This window comes from Balaenoptera acutorostrata, chromosome 3 (genome assembly GCF_949987535.1).
Source record: "Balaenoptera acutorostrata chromosome 3, mBalAcu1.1, whole genome shotgun sequence".
Lineage (NCBI taxonomy): Eukaryota > Metazoa > Chordata > Mammalia > Artiodactyla > Balaenopteridae > Balaenoptera > Balaenoptera acutorostrata.
Genome location: NC_080066.1, coordinates 104,591,559 through 104,618,588, shown reverse-complemented (window position 1 = coordinate 104,618,588; position 27,030 = coordinate 104,591,559). Strand labels below are relative to the sequence as shown.

The 27,030-nt window shown below is 43.8% G+C and overlaps 1 long non-coding RNA gene across 5 annotated transcripts in view; it reads left to right on the top strand.

Annotated features, from left to right (window-relative positions):
- The window catches only part of LOC103015769 (uncharacterized), a 36,406-nt gene that overhangs the window by 1,173 nt on the left and 8,203 nt on the right, over window positions 1-27,030 (top strand). For 4 of the 5 annotated variants that reach the window (XR_009007632.1, XR_009007634.1, XR_009007631.1 and 1 more), the window contains exon 3: window positions 3,845-4,020. This is a non-coding gene — a long non-coding RNA (uncharacterized LOC103015769). Of the gene's footprint in view, window positions 1-1,396; window positions 2,663-3,844; window positions 4,021-27,030 lie in introns of all 5 variants that reach the window. The other variant, XR_009007633.1, reaches the window with a different exon arrangement.

Here is a 27,030-nt window from a genome sequence, read left to right as displayed (position 1 = left end):
TACAAATACCTCCATTTCATTTCTTTTTATGAGATTTAATGTTTTTTGCATGTTAGTTTCTCTTAATATTAAACCAGTACTCTTAGGTAAATAGCCACCATGAGAACGTTATGTGCCAGATAGTGTGGCAAGCACTTTTATATGGTACTGCCTCATTTAGTCCCCACGATTCTATATGGTAGGTTACTTTAACCCCATTTTGCACCCAAGGAAGGTGAGTGTTCAGGTGGCTATTACGCCCAAGATCACAGAGCTTGTTAGGTGAAAACAAGATTTAACCCTTGGCAGTCTAAGTCTGATCGTCACCTTTAAACATATGCTCTACTGCATAATGTTGGCACTTAGAATGCAAGTTACCAAGTGCCAACTACAAATTGGCACTTGCCATCTACCTCTACAAGGATTAAATCATGAGCTGCTGCAGGTGCTGAACTTTAACACTCTCTGAAAGGAGTTAAGGGTGGAGATCAAGAATGAGGCACTCTGTGCTCTGGGAAGAACTGGCGGAGAAGACCTTCAGAGAGTTAGATATTTTCAGGAGATGATTTTTATGAGCCCAATTCTTGCATCTCCGCATATCTAGAAAAGCACTAAAATCTTTCATGGTGAAGTCTGCTCCTCATGACTAGAAGTAACCTTCACGAGAGTAGCAGCAACCTTCTGCAAAACTGTGTGCTTGGGACCTCCCTGGCGGTCCAGTGGTTAAGACTCTGCGCTTCCACTGTAGGTGACACGGGTTCGATCCCTGGTTGGGGAACTAAGATCCCACATGCCATGTGGCTTGGCCAAAAAAATAAATAAATAAAAAAATTTTTTTTAATGTGTGCTTGATTGCAGGTATCCCCCGCACCCCTCACCAAAATCACATATATACTGACCTAACCCCCTGCCTCTTTGGAGCAGAGCTATCTGAAATGCTGTCTCCCGGGCTATAGTCCTCATTTTGCCCCTAAATAAAACTTAATTCACAACGCTCACATTGTGCGTTTTGTTTCAGTCGACACAAGTTAACTAAGAACAATAAGCTAAATGTTCTGAAGTATTAAATTAACATGTAGCATTAAAAAGAACTTACCCACTCTAACCTCTTGATTCCTATAGCAAACACATTAGTTAGCTATGGTGTATTTTAACCTTTTGGGATAGAAATCTGGTGGCTGGATGGGTAGCGGTATTGTCTTTGGTGTAACTGCAAGCGTCCAAATATGAAAATTATGTGATAAAGTATGGGGAACTATATCAGTTGGAGAGTTAAATGTCTGGTTTGCATTTGGGTTATTAAACTTTGCTTCTAATAAAGGAGGCCTTTTCATAATCTGAATGCTCCGGAAGGAGACTTAGGGGCGCTTAAGACCGCTGTTGTAAATTCCCCACTCACTGCTCTTCTCCCTTTCAGGTTCACCTTCTCTCCTCACCACCCCACCACTTTGATTCATGCTGCCACACTTAGTCTCATTTCTTGTGACACTTTGTTTTACTTTATATTACTGGCTCAAGTGTTAGCAAGATAAACTGTATCACTGTAGGTTAGCTATAGCATAAGATTGGCTATGTTATTTTTTGACATAAGGAGGTAGCAGAACATAGGGATAAAGTGCTTGGCATCTGGAGTCTGGCAGTCTGAATTTGAATTCTAGAGCAGCAAGACAATAATAGTTGCTACCTCACAGGGTTATTGGAGTGAGGATTTAATAAGATAATGTCTGGCCCAAAGTAAATGCTCAATGTGTTTATGCTATTATTATTATCATACGTATTTTGGGAACTTAAAGGGACATGATCACATTTTAATTTTTATCATGAATTCATGTCTTATTTCCAAGACAGACTTGAAAAATGGGGATATTTGGGACCAAGTAAGACAAAGCACTGGAGACTGAGAAGTAATGAGCAGGAGAGCTTGGTGGTGCCTCTGAATGTCCCTCCTGCTTTTCCTTTAGAACTACCAACAGAGATGTGGCTTCATGTATTTTGACACTGGCCTAATTAGGATTGTTCCCTTCCTTCGATAATACAACATCTCAAAAGCTGACATAGTTCTGAATTTATGTGTCTTTGTTCTTAAGCCAAAGTGTTGTTCATAAAAACAAAATAAAACAGAAACCTCCACATGAGCCTCCTCAGGGATCAAGGATGTCCTTAACACAACTAAAACAGTGCACATAATTTTTTGTACATTGATAATGCTTAATCAATATTTGTTGATGATGTTAATAAAGTGACATATTTGTTTCCATGCTTGGAAAATCTCAGCAGGATAGACTAGGTTGAGGAGCTGAGTCTAGTCATTTAACCAGGTCACAATCCCATAAAGCATAGATGAGCCCATTTCATACCTAATCCATGAATTCTACCAACTTAACACTGATCATACTTTGACCTGGGTAATATTTCCAATTAGTGGCTCAACATTTAAAAAGCAGGTAAAAGTGTGGAGAAACTAGACAATATTAAAGAGAAATACCACCACCACCCCCCCAATTAAGTAAAGGAAAATAAGAAAGATTCTTTGAGGAAGGTTTGGATAAGTTGGTTAGAGATGGATAATGACCAATGGAAAGAGCTAATAATTAGATCTAGAGAAAGTCTCAGTAATGAAGATGTGAAGCAACTGGAATAATATCTTGGGAAGTTAAAGAAATTCTACCATCAAAGATCCCAAGTAGTACCCTTTTTATCACTTTCTTCATTTCTTTTTGTTGTTTTCCTTTTTAAAATCTTCTCTTAAGGCATTATTTGTTGAGTTTATTTGCATTTGTGTGTCTTCTAGATTAGTCTTTATCTTTTAAACAATTTTCACTTTTATTTGTAACTTTCCTGACTATGTCACCCTTTTTTCTGAATTTTTTCTAATTTTGATACATGTTCTTTCATGTCTTGTATTATTTTCTTAGCTTGTTTTGAAATCATGGATTACAGTTTTAATCTGTTTTGTGGACAGGTCTATGTTGGTTTACGTTCTTAAAGAAGCAGACATTAAGATGGAATTAGATTTATGTGAGATTTATTGGGAGAATGCCTGTGAGGGAAAGAGAGAGGAAGCCAGAAGAGGCAGGAGGAGCTGTCAGACTGTGATGCAGGTCTGACCTCTGTGAAAGAGGGAAGGAAGGAAAACAGGTTGGATAGGCACAGTTCTAAAAGTTTCAGCTAGGTTACTGGATGTTAAGGTGGCCATCAGAGGAGTCTTGCATCCTGAGAAATGGATCTGACTTAGTATCCCTGCTACACTCAGTCATTGTCTGAGACAGCCCACGGGAAGCGTAGCAGATTCAGAGGGTGGCAGTTGGGGCCATCGGTTAATTATGATCCCCACAGCAGGAGATCTGAGTAGTTCATTTCCACAGCTGCCCTACAGCCACACAGATCTAGTTCTCCAGATAGGTTCAAGAGACAATTCCTTCAAGCTTTGTATGGGACTCTGTTTTTGAAGAGAAACTTGGAAGATGGAGGTTAGTGGGGAAAATTATAGTCACTGTTACTGCAGTTGATCTCAGGGCTGCAACTGGCACCCATCCTCTCCCTCCTTTACTATCCATTCTCATTTCCCTTCGCCTTCAGCTATTATGTCTTATTGGCTTGTCTGGTGTTATGACCCAAACCCTTGTTCCTGAGTGGTCCAAACTCTTGATAGTCATAGCTTTCTCTGGCTGACGTTGCTGCACATATACACTCACAGCTACAATGGAGCATGGGAATGCTGGGAAGCACCCAAGTAGAACACTTGGGTTCCATATGAATTCTTCTCTACTCCCATTGTGTAAAAACAGCCCTACCTCTTCCTGCTAATTAGGGTTATTTAGTCCTGATAGTATGGTAACTCCTCTTCTCATCTGCTGCTCCCTAGACCCAAGAAATCCAAAGTGTCGTGGCAGCAGCTGTAGCTTGCAGTTCAGTTAGACCCTTGATATATCGCCTGGCAAGAGTGCATCCTCTTTGGGGACCTGGAACTTCGACCCTGCAGAGCCCAGAGTTACAGAGATGAAAGCAGCATGAAATTTCTGTGGGTCAGTAGGAGTGATGGTAAGTGAAGCCATTCCTGCTTCTACTTCTTGATTACCAGATTTGTGTATTCTTCCTTTTAGGGACACAGTATCATTTAGAGGTTTCTGGTTCAATAAATACACTGCATCCTGAAGGACCGTACCCCATCCTTTCAGAATGTTGCCTCCAAACTGTTGCTTCAGCTGTGCCTTTAGAAAGCCAGCCTGTTACCCTCCCCTCTCCTCCCCTTCCTTTCCCTTCCTTCCCCTTTTCTTCCTCTCCCTTCCTCCCTCCTTTCCTCCTTTTTTCTTATCTATCTATCTATCTTTTTTGGACCTGGAGTGACCTTCACTTTCTCTTTTGTTTTGAAGTAAATACCAATTAACTCTTCCCATTAGTCCCTTACTTTCCTCTAGAGGTAAGTGATATTGTTGAAGTAACTTCAACAGAAGTTAGGGGAGCTCTTATGAACTGTGATTAAATAGAATGTGGTAGTTTAGCTAATTCTCCTTGGTTATAGCCCTCTGTATCTTTGATTTTACTTATCAAGCCAGCAGAGCCACCTGGTGATGACTGCACTACCTTTTCCTCTTATGATATTTGACTTCTATCTTTCCCAGATTGGATAAATAATTTATCCTCACCTGATTCACTGATGCAGGCCACATAGGAGGTCCCAAGCAATAGTCTTGATGCCAAAGGCAGGGTCATTCTTCCCCTTGCAGTGTCCGTGGTTATGATGGTAATGAAAGTGGGCTCTCACTGCGGGTATTTAATTGCTGCAACAGAAGGATTTTCTCTTCTTAGTTCAAATATACCCCACTGAACTAGTTTGAGAAATATCCAAGGTATGTGGGTGAAACCAAGCGATGCCCTGTGGGGCTCCTGGGCACTGAGGCCTTTTTTTTTTTTTTTTTAAATTTATTTTTGGCTGTGTTGGGTCTTCGTTGCTGCGCGTGGGCTTTCTCTAGCTGTGGCGAGCGGGGGCTACTTTTTGTTGCAGTGCTGAGGGCTTCTCATTGCGGTGGCTTCTCTTGTTGCGGAGTACGGGCCCTAGGCTTGTGGGCTCAGTAGTTGTGGCACACGGGCTTAGTTACTCTGCGGCATGTGGGATCTTCCCGGACCAGGGCTTGAACCCGTGTCCCCTGCAATGGCAGGCGGAGTCTTAACCGCTGCACCACCAGAGAAGTCCCACGGAGGCCTTTTTTGTCCCCTGTTTCTTGTAGGCAAGACTCCAGCCTCCATGACCTTCCCTCAGTTCCAAAGGGCAGATTCGAACAGTTGCTAATCAAGGGAGGAGCAGCCAAGAAACCACCTGAAGCCAGATTAAAGGGACCAGAGGAGCTCATCCAGATTAGGGGACCGACCACCTGAGACGAGATGAAGGGAGCACAGGCCCTGCTCACCCCTGACCTTGTCAGAGACCCCGCCCTTGAACCGTTGCTATAAAACTTCTCCTCCAATCCTCCCGGGTTGGGACACATAGTTTTCAAGGACAGGAGCCCACTGTGTCCCCCTTTGCCTGGCAAAGTGATAAAGCTATCCTTTTCTACTTCACCCAAAACTCTGTCTCCAAGATTTGATTCGGCACCGGCGTACAGAGCCGTTGAGCTTTTGGCATCATGGGGACAAAATTTCTAAAATGCAGGCACCTGTCTGTTTTGCTCACTATACGCACAGCACTTAGAATAGTGCTTGGCACATCAAAGACCCTCAGAAAGAAATGTCAGGGGCTTCCCTGGTGGCGCAGTGGTTGAGAATCCGCCTGCCAATGCAGCGGACAAGGGTTCAAGCCCTGGTCTGGGAAGATCCCACATGCCGCGGAGCAACTAAGCCCGTGCGCCACAACTACTGAGCCTGTGCTCTAGAGCCTGCAAACCTAGAGCCCATGCTCCGCAACAAGAAAAGCCACCGCAGTGAGAAGCCCACACATCGCAACGAAGAGCAGCCCCCGCTCACCGCAACTAGAGAAAGCCCACACACAGCAAGGAAGATCCAACGCAGCCAAAAATAGATAAATTAAAAAAAAAAAAAAGAAATGTCAGTTAAATAAATGTTAGTAATCTAAGAATGACTCTCTGTTGTCTTCACATAAGAATACATAGTTAACTAAAGTATCCTTTGTTTCTTGGTGTCCACATGGTAGTTTTTATTTTTTCAGTGGAATGCCATGGATTATTATTATCTGTATTGCTCTGTTAGTGGTCTGCTTTTCCTACTTAGCAACTTTCAGAAAGTCTTTCTTTTGTTATGTTTTAGACATTCTTTTTAAAGGCAATGGTATTGTGTTGCTTCTGCCTGTGGTGGGAATCTATGAGGTCTACCTATTTCTAAAACCAGATCCCTACCTCCCGCCAAAGAATATTTCTTCTATCTTTGATTATTGATTCTGTGTCTTGTGTTTTATGTTCATTTTTGGAATCTCAGTATATTTTAAGTTAGCTCTCTGAGAATCAAGTGAGATGCATTATCATTTTTCTCCCCCCTGTGGTTAAGGACAGTATGAATATCAACTGAATTAGCACCTCATTCTAATGTTTAGATGTTTAGGTTTCTGGCATTTGACTGAGATTTGTAAACTGTACTTTCTACAGCATGGGAAGGGGGAGTTATAGAAAAAAATTAAAATACATATTTTAAAGTAGAGATTTGGGGCCCTTTCAGGTTAGTAGGTCCTGTTAATAGATTTGGGACGCAAGTTAGATATTCAACAAGTAGGCATGGTACATTTCTACTGGTTCGACTTCTGTGTTGCTGGAATGCAATTTAAACATGACTCTGTGCTCAGAGTGACAGTTGTCCCAGGGAGGGAAGGTAAGGCCAGGAAAATTCTGTTGCAGTGATAAAGTCTCACTAGATCGACCAAGTTGAGTCAGAATGGGTGGCTATACATCTCTCTTATGGCTTTCAAGAATTCAGCAGGCCAAGAACTACAAGAAGAAAGGATATGTGTTTTATTTTGAGTAATAAGGTTAAATGTGAAGCCCCTAGGTTCAGGATTTCAAAGTATAGGCAATCCTGAGAGAAAATATTTATGACACATACACACTCACTTGATTAATGCAGCATTTACATTTATTTCTGTCAATTAGCTAAGCAAGCAAATGTGTAGTGTAGGAAAATAGGGACAGACACACATACCAACTTGGAAACCATTAGTGTCTCCATGCCAAGCTGCTGCTGCTGCCTAGTGACTGCTGCCCATCAGTGACCTCCATCTGCAAGATTTTCTCCACAAGGAGACTGGAGTCCCTTCAAAGACTGGTGGTAACGGTCTGCAGGAAACCTGATTCAACCTTCTCCATTAGAAGTGCAGGGATATTGGTGCTCGGTGCTCAATGTTCAGAGATGGTGTGGCTGCCCAAGCTTTTATGCTAAAACTCACACCAGGGATTGACGGTTACTGCAGGCAGCCAGGAACCTGACCCCAGGTCCTCACCAGTTCTTCCACAAAAACAAACAAGATGGTTACATTACTTATTTCAGACACAAACACATTTTCTGCTTTAAAAAATTTCTCTCGAAAACAGGTTTAAAAGTAAGATTTACATAAGCATGTTTATGAAATTTTAAAATAACAATATGTTTATAATTTGACAAAGTGAAGTGAAAACCCTTTGTCAAAACAATTCACTTCAGTGGGAAGTGAGGCATCCTTTTAAAAATACCTAAACAAATCGCACAAATCACCATATGTGTCCAGTATTAGTTGGCTGGCTTCTGTCTGATTTGTCCCATGTGCTGTAGAGCTATAAGCAGTCTCCTATTGCTACTCAATCTTTCCACCAACTTAGGACCACAGCCGGGGCTGGCCGGATTCATTCAAGGGAACTGAGTGACCATCCCCTGCTCCCTGTCATCAACCTAAAGGAAAACTTTTTCTTGTTTGTTTTGTTTCTAAATACTGTATTTTTAAAAAAATTTCTTTAAAATAATTATGACAGTAAAGATCATACTATGTGAAAGGGGACAGGTGTGAGTGGCCTAGAGCAGAGCCTCACCAATAGGAGAAAAATAGTGCAAGGAGTGTTTCCTTCCTATGTGGGGGGATGGGGGAGAGCTGCAACATCTCTACACTGGGGGACACCACTCACTGAGTCAAGCTGTGCTGTCATCTCTGAAATCTGGCAGAAAGTGGAAAAAAATGACCATTTTTATAAAATAGGTAAAGAAAAATTCTGGAACAGTACATTCATTTTGTTTTTTGCTCACCTCGAGAAAAGTTTTAGTAGAATGAAACTGTAAGTAGGTGAAGTCAAGCAAGCACATGGTAAGTCTGGGGTTGCTTTGGTCCATCCATCCTGAATTTTCAGTGTTTCATCTGTGAAATACCAACAGCCATTGAGGCTGGCCCAGATATCCCTTTTGTTTCACCAGCACTGAGGTATGTTGTTAACACTCTAAACTGAAACAAAAACCAAGGACTTTAAGGAGAACAAGTCCCCACCCTGGTGATCACGAGCACTTGAAAGAGCTCATGAGGAAAGGCCACCACCACTGAGGGCCACGTTTCAGTTATCAGCTCTCAGGCTGCTGTCCTGAGTAGGGAAAATAACTGAAATACTCAGCAATAGGAGAAAAGGTTAAACAAGTGATGGCACCAACGTAGGATGGCGAACTAAGCTGCCATAAATTCCTCCCTAGGAGAAAGTTTATGGGAGTGGGAAAACATTCCTTTTATATTGCTGAGCAAAAAAGCAGAACATGACACGTGCCGCAGCTACTGAAGCCCGTGAGCCTAGAGCCTGTGCTCCGCAACAGAAGAAGCCTGCGCCCTGCAACGAAGAGTAACCCCCGCTCACTGCAGCTAGAGAAAGTCCGCGAGCAGCAACGAAGACCCAAAGCAGCCAAAAAAAAATTAAAAATAAAATAAAAAAGCAGAACATGAAATAATATGTATCATATCACACATTTTAGTTTTGAATATAATCAGAAAAAAATACTGGTTGGAAATTTGCAAATACAGAGAGTGGTTGGTGAGATTACAGCTGACTAGGTTTTTTTTTTTTTAAGATTTGTAACTTTTCCAAATTTCCTAACAATTCTTTATTGAATACGTGTTACTTCTCTAATTAGAAACATTTTAAAAAATGTTATTTAAAATATTTGCCCCTTAAATCAGACATTCTGAGGTCTTTTCCAGCCTCACAAGATCCTCTTCTTGCTGCAGTGGGGACTGCATATTTGTCTAGAATTTTGTACTCTTCCTCCCAGTAAGTGATATTGATAGAGGGATGTTTAAAATCCCAGGGCTGCTCAGAGAATTTCTGACTACTTTTGAGGGGGTCAGTCCACTTCTTTTCCTGAGGCGCCCCTCAGAATAAATGCTTTACTCTCTTCATAACTGAAATTTTCTCTTTGTTGTCTTTCAGAAGGCTGATGGGGAATACATGCCATCCAAAGACCCTCTCCTCTTTTTTTTTTTTTTTTCTGTGATGAGGACTTTTAAGATCTACTCTCTTAGAAACTTTCAATTATGCAATACAGCATTAACTATAGTCACCATGCTGTCATTACTTATTCATTTCATTGAATACGTAATGAAGTTTGTACCTTTTGACCCCCTGCACCCATTTTGCCCACCCCTACCCCCTGAAACCTCTACTTTTTTTTTTTTTTTTTTTTTTTTAAACCTCTACTTTTGATCCAAGAATATTTTTTCCAAGATGAATCATCATTCACTTCTCCCTTGGTCTCCTGCCATTCTATCTTATGAGGCAAAGCTTGGTGTCAGGAAGAACATACAAGCTTAGTATGAGCACAGACAGAGTACCATTAAAAGCCCTGATATTTTTAAGCTGTGGTAGAACATGAGGAAAAGGCAAAGAACTCCAACCAGCAGCAGCCTTGACTGGCAACAGCTGTTATTGGGGTAATCTTCCGAAGAGGGAGTAAATTACAGCTATGTGTATATATGTGAGGGTGTTATCAGGCCCTTTCCATATTTTTGGACAGCAGTACCACAGAAATGAATAATTGCTTCCACAAGACTCTTAGGCAACCAACAAGGACCTACTGTATAGCACAGGGAACTATACTCAATACTCTGTAATAACTGTAAGGGAAACGAATCTGAACCTAACATGATATTATAAATCAACTATGCTTCAATTAAAAACATAGGACTTCCCTGGTGGCGCAGTGGTTAAGAATCCGCCTGACAATGCAGGGGACACAGGCTCGAGCCCTGGTCCGGGAAGATCCCACATGCCGCGGAGCAACAAAACCCGTGCGCCACAACTACTGAGCCTGCGCTTCAGAGCCGGTGAGCCACAACTACTGAGCCCGCGTGCCGCAACTACCGAAGCCAGTGTGCCTAGAGCCCGTGCTCCACAACAAAAGAAGCCACCGCAATGAGAAGCCCGCACACCGCAACAAAGAGTAGCCCCCGCTCGCCACAACTAGAGAAAGCCCGAGTGAAGCAACGAAGACCCCACGCAGCCAAAAATAAATAAAATAAATAAATAAATTTATATATATATAAAAAAAGATAGCTTGTGCACAAGGGAGAAGATGGGGAAAAAAGTGCTAGCTCCCTGAGTAGAAGGGGCAAGTTGCTTTTATAACAAAAAGGAGGGTTTGTCTCATGATTACCAATGATTTCCAGAAATCATCAAACGTCTTTGACCAGCAGCAGGTGGCTCCATGATGGCCAGGGATGGGGAGGCTAACGGCGCACAGGGCAGGCAGCCAGCAGTGCTGAAATGCCACACTAAAGAAAAGAAACAGCATAATTGGAGTCAGTGGACCAGCCAGCTCCTAGAGAAACATGAGGAAAAGGCAAAGAACTCACAGCCTTGACTGGCAATAGCTGCTGTTGCTCGTTATGGAAGGGAAGGCAGGTCTTCTCAGTACATTTGCCTAAAAAGATAACACTGTTAGCAGGGTAATCTTCGGAAGAGGGAGTAAATTACAGTTGTGTGTACATAGGAGAGAGCGTGTGTGTGTTATGTATCTGTCATGGAGGTGGTGTGTGAAACGGGTGGTGACTCTGTGTGTCTCTCTCCTACAGATGCCTCTGCATCTATAAGGAACCCGAGAGTTAGGTAGAGGGAGAGATGCTGTCTGCTGGGAGCAAGGGAGAAGGGCTTTGCTGTCCTTGACTGACCTCTCTGCTTTGTGGGCCCTGCACACTCCAGGCTAGCCCATGGGGATTCAGTGCCCCCCTGTGGTTGGCATGGTTCTTCCTAACTTTCCCCAGCTCCCAGGTCCCTTCCTAAGTCAATCCTGAATTTGGTTTCTAGTTACCACGCCCCAACTAACTCAGCTCTCCCTCCTGTCCTATGGTTCTTATTCCATTCTTCCTCATTTCCAGCTCATTCAGAAATCACTTCTGTTCATCTTCTGTTTCCTTAGAGCCCTCTCTGGCTCCTTGCTGGGGATTCAGAGCTTTCAAAAATGATCAAGATTGTTCCTTTTTCTGATCCTGATGTTCTCTCTATGAAGCATTCTCTAGCTCTGCTCCAGCTCTTGATACAATATGGTTCAAACTAAAGATGATTCCAGTCCTGGTTGGTAAGGATCTTGGGAAAAGAAAAGGAAATGGTCATTGAAAGTATGGCTGAAAGCAGAGGAGGCTAAAGGGGAATCTACAGGCCCCTGGGATGGGAGGGGGCAAAAAATGCATGACCCACCCATGCTTGAAATCTCCAGCCTCTGCTCACTGACCTCAAATGCTGATAGCATCAGTGACCCAGAAACATGTGAAGAGCCTCGGAATCTAACGTGCTTCTCCTCAAGCCTCCTTCCTATAGTCACACAAATCCTCTGTACCAGAAATAGCTCTCTAACTTCCATATAATCATGTCCCTTCCAATTTCTCCTTCCAAAGTCTGGGCAAGATCACTGGAGTTGAAAGCAGCAGAGAATTGATGGTGTGTGGGACGTCTTCTGTTTAAAGGAAGCAGGGCAGACAGATCGACCTTCTAAAGGCACAGCTGAAAAATTTTTTTGGCCCTCATTTCAGCAAAATCACTGTGTTGTTCCAGTCCAGATTTCTACATAATTTATGTTCTTTGGACAGCAATTGATGTCAAATTAGCCAGTCTTTCTTGAATCATTGTAGTTATTAGTTTTTAAAAGTTAATGTAATTTGAAAATATTTTGCTCTGTTAAGTCGATAGCAACTGGTATTGTTAATACAGTTCTTAAAGCAATACTTAGATTTGGAAATGAATTGGTAGTTTTATATACCATGTTCTCACACTGTAATGGGGTTGCATATGTTAAATTAACATGATCACATTAAATGTTAAGGACTATTTTATTATATAAAGTACTATAACTTACACTGTGATTTTTACCATTTCTTAAAGCATTATCTAGATACATAGATAGTTATAAAGAATTTGTATCAAGTTCACACATATTGTCCAAGCCTACATATACAAATTTAAGAGTAAAGACATTGTTGTCTATTGCAAACTGTGCCTCAGCTGCTAAGTACAACTATTGGGGATATTGTGCTAATTTTTGAGTACCTTCAGAACTGTGCATTGGAACATGAAGGGAAAAAAGAAATAGGTGCTTTGTACCATGTTACATCATAATATAAAAATGCACTGCGGTCATGCTCTCTGAGAGGAAGAATTTGACAAATTTGTCTTTTTTTTCCTATATGCTTCTGCTGCCTAGTCCTTCCTGTATTTGGAAGCAGTGCCTGTCTCCTATCCTGGAAGAGGCACAATCTATAAGGAGTCTTGTCACTCGACATAGTCACCTTTAAGGATTTGGGCAAGAGATGTGGAAAAGTGTTTCCCCTGGATTAGAGCCATGTCAGTCCGAAAGCAGAAGTTTAGGATGATAGGTTGCACTGGATCCCAAGTAACAGAGGCACATCTGTTGTTTAGTAAATTTATTATTTATATGTCTACATTAGTTACTTGTGGGGCTTCCTCAAATGTGAGGCCCAGGGAAGGGGCTCTCCTTTCTTGGGCCTAAGGGTAGTTCTGGCTATATCTTCAGCACTTAGGCAAAGTCAGGCATATAGTCAGAGCAGATTCCTAATAAGCATCTGATCAAAAAATTTTTTGAGTGAGTTGGATGAGTTCCTGAAAGAGATGGTTGCTGGCTCTCTGGATGCTCTATAGTTCGTGAACTTTTAAACAAGAAGAGAATGTTTTCAGGGCAGGAAAAGGTTAGAATTGTCGGCCAGGAAGAGACTAGTTTAGAAATGTTCTCTAAACAGAATACAGATGAGCTCTCAAGTTGACTTTGTATGGACCTAAGGAGGGTAGTTTCTACTTGAGCCATGAAGGCTGGACCCAGAGTTCAGACTGAAAGAACCCTGCTTCTTCAGAGATCAAGGGATAAAGAGCTCTGGCCTAAAATGGGGACTAGCTGTACATGTGAACTTTGAAGTGCACTGCAGCAGCCTTCACAGCCTGAATGGTGGCTGAGAGTGTGGCAAGCACGTTGTGTGGCTTGAGACAGTACCCAGAAATGTTCCCTAATGCTCTCTAGTTAGCATGTACTGTGAAAAGTCATTGTCACCATGGTGACAACGCGCTTTACGTAACTATCTATCAGAGGAAACGGGAGAGGCCTCCCTCATGCCGGAGAGGTATAGGGATAGAATAGGATCTCTCAGGCCACACTTTTTGGAGAAAAAGACTTTGTCTTTCAAATTTATATCGCAACAAGTTAACCAGCTGACTGCAAAGCTGGCTAAGAAGTTTTCAGTGTGGGCATGTCCTTGACCTGTGCTCTGGCAAAACCACATGCTGCCTACTCCTGCTTTCCCTCTCCATCGAGAGGTTTAAGGGAAGAAGTTCTAGAGAACAGACTTGACAAATTTCAAGGGATAGATGGGATAGATCTTTTTTTTTTACAGACTTGCACGTTTCCATAAATTTTAGGCATCTGCTGAAAACTGTCAGACTGTATTTCTTATCTGTAGCTCCTACCAAGAAAATAAAGTCTGTAACGTGGAGAATCTTACCTGTCTTGGGCCTTGTAGCAAACTTAGGTTGTAAGCTGCCCTTCTGGGGCATGTTGATATGGATCTACAGAGCTTAGGAAACAAGTCCTTCATTCAACTGCAAGGTTGGGCCTGTGGCTCCTTGCTTAAGGGGAGAAAGAAATTTGGCGGTAGCCTTGGCAAGCTGTCAGAAAATGATTACTAAGATATAAAGAGACAGTTCACAGTAGAGGATTATGATTAGTGAAATAAAAATTGGGGAAACTATTTAACCTCACTAGTAAAGAAATACATGTTAAAACATTAGGATAGGGACTTCCCTGGTGGGCCAGTGGTTAAGACTCCGCACTTCCACTGCAGGGGGCACGGGTCTGATCCCTGGTCAGGGAGCTAAGATCCCCGCACGCCGCGTGGCACAGCCAAAATTACACCCCCCCCCCAAAAAAAGCATTAGGACACAGTTTCTCCCATTAAAATAACAAGGTTGCAGTGAAACTTATATTCCACAGCAGATGGCATTATAAATAGGTGTTAACGTTTTGGAGGGCAGTTTGCAATATATCAAGAGCCGAAAGGATTGTTTGTGTTCTTTGATCCATTGATCCCAATTTTGTTATTCTGTGAACATTTATAGGGTCCCTTCCAAATGACAGATAACATTCTAGGCAGAGACATCAGAGACTGGTGTTGCATACTGTGCCCTTCAGGAACTGACGGACGGCTGGGGAAAAACATACCAATAATCAGATAATAATAATACAGAGGTGAATGGGGAAGATGGGGGCCTACCTGCAGGTCTGGTGAGGGTGCGGCAGGGGACAGGGAAGGTTTCCTGCAGGAGATGACACCACGCTGAATCTGGGAGGATAAATAATTACCCTGGAAAACCACGTGGGGAAGGATGTTCCAGGCAGAGCCAGAATAAGACCTGGAGGTGGCTGTCCATGGTTCAGCTTGGCTGGAGGAGAGGCCTGGAAGTGATTTCAGCAAGTTAGTCAACCATTCTCAAGGCTGACATTAGAAAAACTTTTTACACATTTAGTTTCTTTCCCTTGACTCTGTTTTTTTTTTTTTTAATTTTATTTTTATTTATTTATTTTTGGCTGTGTTGGGTCTTCGTTTCTGTGCGAGGGCTTTCTGTAGTTGCAGCAAGCGGGGGCCACTCTTCATCGTGGTGCGCGGGCCTCTCACTATCGCAGACTCTCTCGTTGCGGAGCACAGGCTCCAGAGGCGCAGGCTCAGTAATTGCGGCTCACGGGCCCAGCTGCTCCGCGGCACGTGGGATCCTCCCAGACCAGGGCTCGAACCCGTGTCCCCTGCATTAGCAGGCAGATTCTCAACCACTGCGCCACCAGAGAAGCCCGACTCTGGTTTTTATTTTCTGCCTAGAGGTACATATTCATCCCTTCACTTCCCTGGGACAGACATAGGCAAATCATGCCACCTTGGCTACAAACTCCCATGTAGTAGCAGCTGGCAAGCATGAGCTGCATTCCCTGGGTCTCTTTAACACAATGCAGGACTTCAGTGATCCCTGAGCCCCTAATAAGAAGCAGAGATGACTTCTTGGGTAGGAGAGACTGGCAGCTAGAGCCACAGGGCACAAGACAGGCAAGACCTACATGATCCTTTCCCTTTCCCATGGCAGCTCCATCTGGCATGGGGCCCCTGGTGCCTTGGCAGAGCAGAGAGTCAGGCCACAGTATAGGAGAAAGTGATGGGAACATACACTAACTGTCTCCAGAGAAGAATGGACTTAATCCTGCTCACCAGCGTTGCCAAGAGTGAGATGGGAAGATTGAAAGCCTGAGAATTATAACCTAAAGGAAAAGTTAAAGGAGAGGGCCTGGGGAAGAAAAAGTTTTGCAACACTAAGAAGAGTCAACATGTAGTTTGTTTTTATATTCCATCTCCTCCAAAACAAGAACAAGCTGAATGGGGTCACAATTGCAGTACATTCGTCCCAAAGGCATTTAGACATATGAGAAAGCACTCTCTAGCGGTGATCATGTAGATGCCAGCATAGGGATCTGGGAGACCCTGGAGAGCTCTATGGATAGGAGAAGCCCTGTTATCACCCCACCATGCTGTGAATGGCTAGATGGCTGAGAGGCCGGGTTTAGGGACTCAGGCACTCTCCTTTCGCCTAGGGGGTGGCTCCCTTTCATTCGGTAAAGATCTGCTTAGCAAGTGCTATGGACCATGCATCATAAGTGAACGTGTGTCTATCTTTTACTTCAGTTTTCCAGATGAGGGATAATGATTCTTGTCTAAGCGCCTGTGGCAGATCAGAATAGGGTCTGAAGCACAGGGCAAGCCCTGAATCCAGGAGGAAGAAGGCCAATCAGGGCTGAGCGGTCAGGCTGAAAGAACCAACTAATAGAAAAGCAAAGACTTGGCTGAGCAAGAGGGTGACCCAGTCTGCAGTGCATGAAGTTGATGAGGCATTTAGAGAGCTGTCCCCAAGTGTGGACTGTGACCAAAAAAGTCTTGAGACCAAAGTTCTGGCTCTCATGATGGAAGGAGGAGAGGACTAGGGGGTTAGGATTTTTCTTCATGGAACCTGGGAGGGCATTAGAGGAGCAGCGTTACTTACACAGTCAGCACCAATTCTTTTCCTCAGATCTCAGCTCCTGCTTTTCCTGCCTTCCGTCCTCAGGTCCTCTTCCCTTCCTTCCAGCTGACTCTGAGGGACCCTTCTTCACTGGGAACCTATGAATATTCTCATCCCCAGGCCCTTTGATTTCCTGGCTTCAAATGAGAGAGCCCCAGGGCTACTTAGGGGAGAGGACAGTCAGGGTGGAGGCTGGCTTGTTGCTCAGACTGGGTTGCATTTGGTGAAAGGATTTACGCTTTCTAGTTAGACTCTCTTCTTCCTTACCACTGCTCTTCCAGATGAAATGGAACAATTGGATTCCTTCCCCTTACAACCTGTGGCAAAAAAAAGAGGCTCAAGGAGAGGAGACAATTATCTGGGGAGTCCGGGAGTTGGGGCTGCTTTCTATTTGCTTCTTTTCACCCTCCAGGCCATGCCTGGGTCTGATTTCCCCAAGGACCACTGGGCTCCTGCTATGCAGTCTCGTCACATATTGCTTGAGGTCCTATTTGAGTGTCAAGACTGAAAGTCTCAACTTTCATCCCTGGAAGATAATGGGACAGTACTCCTTACTCAGCCCCACCACATGCAGTCCCTCCCTCCCTGGGCAATAGAACAATACACCTTGGGAGGGAAAGACCCTCAACACTTCTCCAGCCACAGAATCCTCAACTCTAACTCTGCGAGATCCTCAGCCCCAGGGCCTATTAAAGGGGGCTGCGCACATGAGATCAAGACTGTGGGAGTGAGGATTCTCACTGGAGGGGTAGCAATAGCTGTGGCGACCCTTCTGTGGTCCTGGGCAGAAGAGTGGGTAAGGGGCTGAGTGAGGTAGTTATAAATAAGGCAAAGTGAGCATGAGAGGAAGAGGAGGCTGGGGAGGCTTTCTTAGTTTGCAGCATGAGGCAGGTTTCTAATGGTGGAGAACTTTGTTTTTATTGAATTTGAAGGGCTCACCATTATTCTAGCCTGCCTCTCACTTTTTAGCTGTCTGACTTCGGGCAGGTCGCTGAAACTTTCTGAGAGTCAGTTATCTCTTTATAAAATGGGATTGTAAAAATGCTTGCCTTAACTCATAAGGTTGTGGTGAGGATCAGATGGGAAGAAAAAAGAAAAAAAAAAAAAAAAGCTCTGTAATCCCTAAACCACTTCACAAATGTAAATTATGGCAATTACTGAGGAGCGATTAGGTGAGGATCATAGATCCTTTGGGATAAGATGAGATCTCTGCACCACGTTTAGAAGGAGGTGAGATGTGGCCTCTTCTTGTGTGACAGCTCCCTCTACCTCAGTTCCTTGAAGAAATCTAGACCCCAGCACTGTGATTAGGAATGTGCTGGGCCAGTGCAGAGGGATGGGGAATAAAGGAAGGGGAAGCCCTAGAGAAGAAAAAGGAGATGCGTCAAGTAGAAGAGGGTGTGGCCAAGTGAGTGTCCGGAACTGGTGCAGAAGAGGGAGTGTCAGAAAATTCCAACAGAGTGGCGAGAACTTGCAGTACTACATTTGCTGACTAGGAGGGGGGAAGACACTGCGTCTCGGGGAAGAGACATTCTCACTGCGTGCCTTTCACAGAAAACACGGTTATGACGTGGACCCTCCTCCAGTTTCTGCTGCTAGATCAGACTGTTTTTCTCCCAGGCCCAGGACTGCCACAGCGTCATCATGACTACCCCAGGTCCAGGATCCCGCGTGGGTCCAGTCAGTACCACCACGTGATGACGCAGCACAGGGGAATGGTCTCTAGGGTCTGCAAGTCCCTCAATACCTTCCTTCGCCGGAGCTTGCAAAGGGTAAATGACGTGCAGCGCCATACCTACCAGGTGCCGGAATGAATGAGTTTTCCGCCTCTGAAAACTCACCACCAAGTGGTATCTCTGGGGTCCCAGCCCTCTGACTGTCCTTACAGGTCGAGGATCTGGTCCTGGCACATCCGAGTGGCCTGTGTGCGGAATCAGCAGGTTCATCTGGAGGGCTGGACTCCCGGGTCACCGGGTCCTCCGTGGGCCGTCTGAGGATCTCAGCGCCCCAGCGCCTTAATTGGACCGCCTTTTGTGGTGCTTCCCCCTCGTTAGACTTCTTCCCCGAATCTGCACAGCTCACTGACCCCAGCCCACCATCTCTCTCAGGGCGCCTCAAGTGACAGGGAGTGGGGTGAGGAGACATGGGTGTACGACGGGAGAATGGCTATGCTGTCTCCTCCGCGCGTCATTGCCCTGCCTGCCAGATGAGTGCAGGGCCCCCGTGACATCCTAGGCTGAGACTTGCCACTTGGCCGGCTTTTCCCTGGTCACCCTTTCGCCTGGGGAATCTTCGCAGCGTTCGCAGTGCGTGGGGTGGGAGCGGGGCAGCATCTACTTCGGGAAGCCTTGATCCCGCCCTAGGGTTATGCTCTCTGAGTCATGGAGGCAATTTGCTCACGAGCTGTTCTCATAAAACGGATCCTGGCTGACAGCGTTTCCTCTGGCGGCTCTACCCTCTTCTGTGGCGGAGGCGCCGCGCACCGCACCGGCAGGCAGGGGGCGCTATGCTGCTGCCTCCCCACGAGCCGAGAGCAACAGGTCGAAATTTCCCTCTTGGCTCTGCTTAGCAAGGCTGAGACCGGCTTTATCTTTTAAAAGCCTTTTTGAGCCCTGAGAGGAACAACAGAGAAATAGACACATAGGTTTCAATATCCTAAAACAGATCAGCTGCCAAAGTACAAGATTTTTACCCTTCCGCGGAGAACTGGCCCCCTGCCTTATTCTACCTGCTGCCTTGGGATAGTCACACTTTTTCAAAGACAGAAGAGCAGCAGCAGACACATCTACTGAGCATCCATTGTGTACCATGAGCCGCCAACAGTAGAGTGAAGATGGAGGAGGACCAGGGGAGGAGGGAGAGAGTATCAGCAGAGCGCTTCTCTCTTCTGCTCCAAGAGCAGGCGCTCTCTGTGAGCGTGTCTCTCTCTCTCTGTCTCTCTCACTATCATCATTTGTATCTCTGTCTCTGATAGTACGGGCGTATGGTAAAAATATAACCTCAAACATTAGCGATGTGTATCCAGTGAAAAGAATATCTTCCTTTAATATTTGTCTTTTAGGCCCCAGTTTCTTTTCTAAAAGCAACAGATATTTAGTTTCTTTGTATCTTTTCACAGTCGATACATAATATATATGCCTATACACCTATATATATTTATTGGTATGTATAGAGGTTTGTGTGTGTTTGTGTGTATCTCTTCCATTTACCCCACGCATAGTAGTATCATATACAGTGTTCCGCACCTTATTTTTTAACTACTATGTTTTGGCGAAGGATGTACCTCACTCTAGTTAATGGCTGCATGGTATTCTCATCTGTGGCTATTTAATCATAGATACAATCATACAGTTTGTTCCAGTCTTTTACTGCTAGAAACAAGATAGAATGTATATCCTGGAACAAAACAGCAACATCAAACCCTTTGTATTCAGCTGTTGACCAGCTCACTCCCATACATGATTAACGCTCCCAAGACCCCAGCACTGAAGCTCCTGCAAGCTGTGGGGTGGAGGGGAGTTGTGAGTTGGCAGCACCAAGTCTTCCAGATGCACCCAGTATCGTTGACCCCAAGGAAGCCTGGGAGACTATTATTTTTCAGAACATAACAACACGACCAGGGGACGTTTCCTTGTTGTGAGAGCCCAGTGACATATGTGCACATGGAAGTCAGCATTATAGTTTCAAAGTTCTGGTCTTTTAATCCTAGAGAAAGCAAATACCTATTTATATGTGTTAGATAAACTAGATACAAGTAAGAACAGCTAATTTAGTTTCATATAGAGAGAATTTTAGAGCAAATTGCAAGCTCTCATTTTCAAGCAACTTCTGTGGGGTAAGCACTTTACATAAATTGACTCATTTAACCCTCATGACAACCCATGAGGTAGATACCATTAGTCTCATTTCTTTTTTTTAATTAATTTATTTTTATTTTTGGCTGCCTTGGGTCTTTGTTGCTGCGCACGGGCTTTCTCTAGTTGCGGTGAGCGGGGGCTACTCTTCATTGCGGTTCGCAGGCTTCTCATTGGGTGGCTTCTCTTGTTGCGGAGCACGGGCTCTAGGCTCACGGGCTCAGTAGTTGTGGCTCGCGGGCTCTAGAGCGCAGGATCAGTAGTTGTGGCGCACGGGCTTAGTTGCTCCGCGGCATGTGGGATCTTCCCGGACCAGGGCTCGAACCCGTGTCCCCTGCACTGGCAGGCGGATTCTCAACCACTGTGCCACCAGGGAAGTCCCCATTAGTCTCATTTTAAAGGTGATCAAACAGAGGGCCACACAGTTAACAGACAATAGCGCAGAACCAGGAGTGTCTCCCTCAAAAGCCAAGTGTTCCCATTTATTCCGGGCTGCCTCTGAAGAGGGAGCTGGGGTGCACCGTATGTTTAGGGTATCTCCTTTGGCAAAAACCTATGTTGAAGAGAGCAAGCTGGTTCCAGAGGGCTCATACATTTTAAAAAAACTGGTTGAGTAGACCCTGCCAGGGCTCCCTACAGATATAGGACAGAGGAGTAGGGGAACTCCAGTCCACATAGTGTCACAGAGCAGTGCTCCCCTCTGCATGGGATGGCATGAATGGATCCCTGACATCCTCAGAACATGAGTTTTGCTCATATAGGAGCTTCTCTAGAGGTACAAAGGATTGGACACCCACTGGGAATCTCCCGTATCTCTCCTAAGGACCTGGGACTTCGACAGAGGCACCAGAGTGGCCATGGCAGTGAGAGGATGTAGAAGTCTTCCTGCTCTCAGTTCATGACTCTCTGAAGGAAACCTTAAAATTATCCCAAATGTAGTCATCTGGGCCAGGGGCCTCCACTGTTCAACAGCTTACTTATTTAGCAGTTTCTATTCCAGTCTCCAGAGAGGAATCCCAAGGAAACTTGGGTTCCTCATTAACTTCTCCACGCCTTCTAGAAATACCATTTCTAATATACTGCCCTGCAGCAGGAACTAATTCAAGAGAGAATTCTGGAAGGATCTGTCAGTGTTTTTGAGAACCAACATGGGCAACCTAGCTACTCAGCCCAGGAGGTTGTCTAGAAAATGAAGAAGAAATGTGAGAAGAAAGGGGTGGAAAAAGAGAGAGAAAAGAGAGAGGAGAGAAAGGTATATAATGAGAAAATATATTTATTTATGATATGGAAATTATTTTTCATTTCTAAATTAGTGGAATCCTTTACTGATTGCATTATATGTGCCAAGTCTTGTTTTAAGGGCTAAAACCAGGAGAGGAGTGGAATGTGTTATGGGAGGTGCTATCTTCTTTTTCTTGTACAAACCTTGCTCCAAATTTACGTTTTTATTTTTTAAAAAGGGACATTTATTTATTTATTTATTGGCTGCATTGGGTCTTCGTTGCTGTGCGCTGGCTTTCTCTAGTTGCAGTGAACGGGGGCTACTCTTCATTGCGGTGCGCGGGCTTCTCATTGCGGTGGCTTCTCTTGTTGTGGAGCATGGGCTCTAGGCGCGCGGGCTTCAGTAGTTGTGGCACGTGGGCTCAGTGGTTGTGGCTCACAGGCTCTAGAGTGCAGGCTCAGTAGTTAGTTGCTCCGCGGCATGTGGGATCTGCCTGGACCCGGGCTCGAACGCGCGTGCCCTGCATTGGCAGGCGGATTCTTAACCATTGCGCCACCAGGGAAGCCCCCAAATTTCCATTTGGAACTCAGTAGGGTGCCTTTATCCAAGCTCTGAAAGTACTATGGCATCAGATATCAATAAAATCTCCTAAGATTCTACAGGCCAGTTCAGTCTTCCCCCAACCCCCTTCAACTCTTTAATCCTACTCTAGCCCACTAAAGAGCCATGTTATGTAAAAAGAGGCCCGGAATTCCCTGGTGGTCCAGTGGTTAGGACTCCGTGTTTTCACTGCTGAAGCCCCGGATTCAATCCCTGGTTGGGGAACTAAGATCCCGCAAGCCCCACGGCACGGCCAACAAAAAAAGAGTCCTAATAGTTGGAACAAATAGAGCCAGGGAAGGCTGTTTGCAAAGGAGAAACCCAGGTTCCTTTTTGTTTTTAGTAATGCCCCTTGTTTTCTCTTCACACAAACATTCTGCATCTCATCACCTCCTGATGCTGCAAACTGAGTCTTTGATTTTTTTGCTGTTCAGTTTTGCAAAGTGTTAGAACAGTTTGTTAAGTACTTCTTGAGTTTTCTTCCTCTGTTTCACTTGCATTGGATTTACTTTCTCTAATTTTCAGTCTGGACCTGATCATTGCTTCTACTCTATGTCAACTAACAACCTGAAAAAACACAAAAGTCTTTCTGTAAAATCTGTAAAAGAATGAACATCTGGTGTTGTATAAAGGACTCCAGTCTAGGTTTCTAGAATCTTGGATTTATTCACATATGTGCTGTTTTCTACACAATTGTCATGTACGTTCTTAGTGCTTGTATTTCACTATGTAAATTGGGAATTTTATCTTTTTTTGTAAACCACCCATTTATGGACAGTGTACTCTATTCCTGAAACTGTGTTACCCACAAGGTATATCAAGATACATGAAGTGCAGTCTAGATCCCCAAGTGGCCTGTGGAAAGTAGAGAAACTGATTTTGTGATAGAAGTAATATCACTTATATAAACATGCCTTAGTGGGAGTTCAAGGGGTGGAGGAAGTTACTTCCCCTGATGGGTCCAGGAAGGCTTCCAGGAGTAGACTCCATCAGAGCAGGGCCGTGAGGATAAGCAGGGGTTTGCTCAGCATTAGGGAAAGGCTGGGCATTCTAGGTGAAGGAATTGGTGTGGAACAATGCACAAAGGTGGAGAAGGACTGAGTCCTAAGAGATAGAGGTTAAATCACTGGTCCAGCTTCTAGGTGAGAAAAATTGGAATTAGACTCTTGAACTGGCATACTATAATCCTTCAACAAAATTAATCCACGTAATTTTTACTACCTTTCTATATTCTCATCTGAAAATGTGATCCTGTTACCACTGTTGTCCTTATATAAATATGGACACAGGGCTTCCCTGGTGGCGCAGTGGTTGAGAGTCTGCCTGCCAATGCAGGGGACACGGGTTCGTGCCCCGGTCCAGGAAGATCCCACATGCCGCGGAGCGGCTAGGCCCGTGAGCCACAACTACTGAGCCTGCGCGTCTGGAGCTTGTTCTCCGCAACAAGAGAGGCCGCGACAGTGAGAGGCCCACGCACCGCGATGAAGAGTGGCCCCCGCTCTCCGCAACTGGAGAAAGCCCTTGCACAGAAACTAAGACCCAACACATCCAAAAATAAATAAATAAATAAATTTATTAAAAAAAAAATATGGACACAAATGTTGACCTAGACAGGACTGAAGGCCAAGCTAATAGCACTCTATTTTGTCATATTGTTTTGTGGAATTCCTTTGACTATTAAGCACGTTTTTTTTCATATATATTGTGTGTGAAGCGTTTTTATAGGTGATGAGGGTATAAAAGTGAATTAGGTATATTGTACCCCTTCTGTGATGCTTTAGTGTCTCAGTGGGCAGCAAGGCTGTACTCAAGTGTTTATAATATGAGGCAAAACCCATATACTCCAGTCATAGTCTACCTGGCTCAAGAGCTGATCTGATTGGCCTAGTCAGTGGGTTTTGTTGTTGTTGTTAACAATTTAAAATAATTTAAAAATAATTTTTGGAGTTGATGATAACCTTTCCAAACAGGGATTTTCACATAGAAAATATGGATCCCTGGTTTGCCTTAAAATAGCCTGCCAAAATGTGGCCATGTAACCATCAGCTAGAGCAGAGTAGCAACTGCCACTTCTAAAAAGCTCAAGAACTCTTCCCTGATTCCACTCCTCCCTCCTGACTCCCATCCTGTCTGTTCACTCAATGATGATACCTATCTGGCTCCTGTAGACATTTGTGTTTATGAGCCATCAGACTTGTTAAGTGTCCTGAGAGAAGTCTAGGTGATACTCTACCCTATCCTTGACCATTCTCCTTTAGACTGTATTCAGAGAACATCCCCAGACACATTTTCTGATAGTTTTTTCTATAGATTCCCTCTGCACATTTTTAATTGCCCTCCATTGCCTTCAAATTAAATCCAAATGACCTAGTTGACAGGAAAGACCTTGGGCTGAGGATCTGTTTATTTGAAAAGAAATTAATACAAACCCATATTGAAAGTATACTGGATTCTCAGCATGATATTGTCTTTAGTATCAAAACGCTGCTAAATGTGAGCTTGTTCTGTTATTTCATTAGTTTAATCACCACATCAGCAGCCACTGAATTATCAGCCAATGTCATCATGCCATTATTTGTAATCCAGGGACATTGTAAGATATAGTCTTGGGAAACAGTCTTCTGCATTGTGGTAAAAACAACTGTTGAGGACATTGGCCACAGGGTTTCTCAAAGTCATCTGATGTCTAGCGCTTGCAATTTCTTCAGCCCCAGGGTACTCTTGCGATGTGTGCCCTTAACCTGCTGAAAGGGAGATGCCAACTGTCAATACCTTTCTGCACACGGCTTTCCTAATGCAGTGGTAATAACATTTTATAATTATAAACACTGCTTGGTTTAGCCTCTCTTTTGAACAGAGTTGAGTAAATATGACCAAATCTTTGATTTGGGGCTTCATTTTTTCTAGTGTCCTTGGGTTTTTTATTCTTCTGTGAAAGCATTTTTCCAGGTAGAATTTTTCAACTTAAAACTCGAGATACAGCTGTTTATGAAAGTATGAAACGTGTATAACTGCTGAGAAGTGAGCTGACTGATGTTAAGGAGTACACAGAGAAATATTTAAGGTATTAATTGTTATGGGTTTATTTTAACGTGATGAATAATCAGTGTGTCAAATCTGTGGTTTCATATATATTATTGCTTAGAACAAAACTGTGTGAAAAACTGAGCTGATAAAAAGGAAATATTAATAATACAGATGGAATGGAGCTATGGTGCAGGATATCTGATGTCTGGGAAATCCTGAGATGAACAGTCAGGCTTACCTGGGTCTATGCCCTAATTGTCTTGTTTCTCAGTTTGAGCTATTCCACTTGTTTCTCAACAATCATCATTACTGCTGATAATTTTTAGTAGTTAAGGCTTTCCTTTTGATGCCATTCAGGCTAATTTTGGGCCTCCTAATTGTTAAGGTATGTTCTTTCTCCAAAGCCAGGATATTTTCCTGTGTGGAACGTTATCTCCTACTTCACCTCGGTCTCACGTGAGAGGAACAAGCTTGTTTGTCTGTTAAAGTGCATGGGCTTTAAAAAAAAAAGATCAGAGTTTGACTCACAGCTCTGCTATTCACCAACCATGTGACCTCACTCAAGGAGTCTGCCTTCCCTTTTCTACCAGGGAAACAGTAAAATTCTTTCTGGATACACAGACATCCTAAGTCTGATGGTGGGTCATGCTGGATGTTGAGCACAGGTGAAAACACTAGAAAGTGTAGGAGTGTTACCAACTGGACAGCATTACTGTGAGGCTTAATCCCAGTTGCCTTGTATGAAATAGGTGCATCAAAGAGGTGGTGGCTTTCTTGTTATTTTCAACCCTTTTTGCATTTATTTTCAACACTCCATAAGGTATAAATATCGTGAATGATGCTGAGATATTTTAGGCTGTATAGCACCCATCAAAGCTTTCTCTTAGGTTTAATAAGTTTTAGGCCTTCTGTTTTCCTATTAGACCAGAAGTTGGTGAGCCTCACTGGAGAGTGCCAAGAACGGAACTACTCCATGAATGTTTGCTGACTGACAGGTATCCCCAAGTGCATTAGCCAGTTAGCCAGTCTTCACATCTAGACAGCCTCAGAGGCCTAAGATCACCCTGTAGTCTTCTGTGATGATCTTTTATCTTGCTCAATTAAACAACAGTTCTGAGGGGTAGGGATTTGCATGCTGCCTGCGATATAATAGTTAAATGTTTTTCTCGATAAGAGTAAAGCAACAGTAACAATAATAAATATACATGCTCCATTAGTCAGGTTTCTCCAGAGAAACAGAACCAATGTTATTAAATATATATAAAGAGATTTGTAGTAAGGAATTGGTTCATGCAATTATGGAGGCTGGCAAGTTCTAAGATCTCCAGGGTGAGTCAGCAAGCTAGAGACCCAGGAGAGCTGTTGGTGTAGTTCTAATCCAAACGCAGGCAGGCAGGCTGTAGACCCATGAAGAGCTGATGTTTCAGTTTGAGTCAAAAGGCAGGAAAAAGCCAACGTCCCAGTTTGAAGGCCATCAGGCAGGAGAAGTCTGTCTTATTTGGGGGAAGCGTCAGCCTTTTTGTTCTATTCAGGCCTTCAACTGACTGGATGAGGCCCACCCACATTAGGGAGACAATCTGTTTTACTCAGTCTACCAATTTCAATATTAATGTCATCTAAAACCACCCTCACAGAAATGCCCAAGATAGTGTTTGACTGAACATCTGGGCACCCCATGGCCCAGTCAAGATGACACAAAATTAACCATCACATATACATACATATATTTTATTTCAGGTAATCGAGCTATTTCTTCTGGATTTAGGTATAATCTTTAAAAAAAATAAGATTTACATAGTAGAAAAATTCAGAA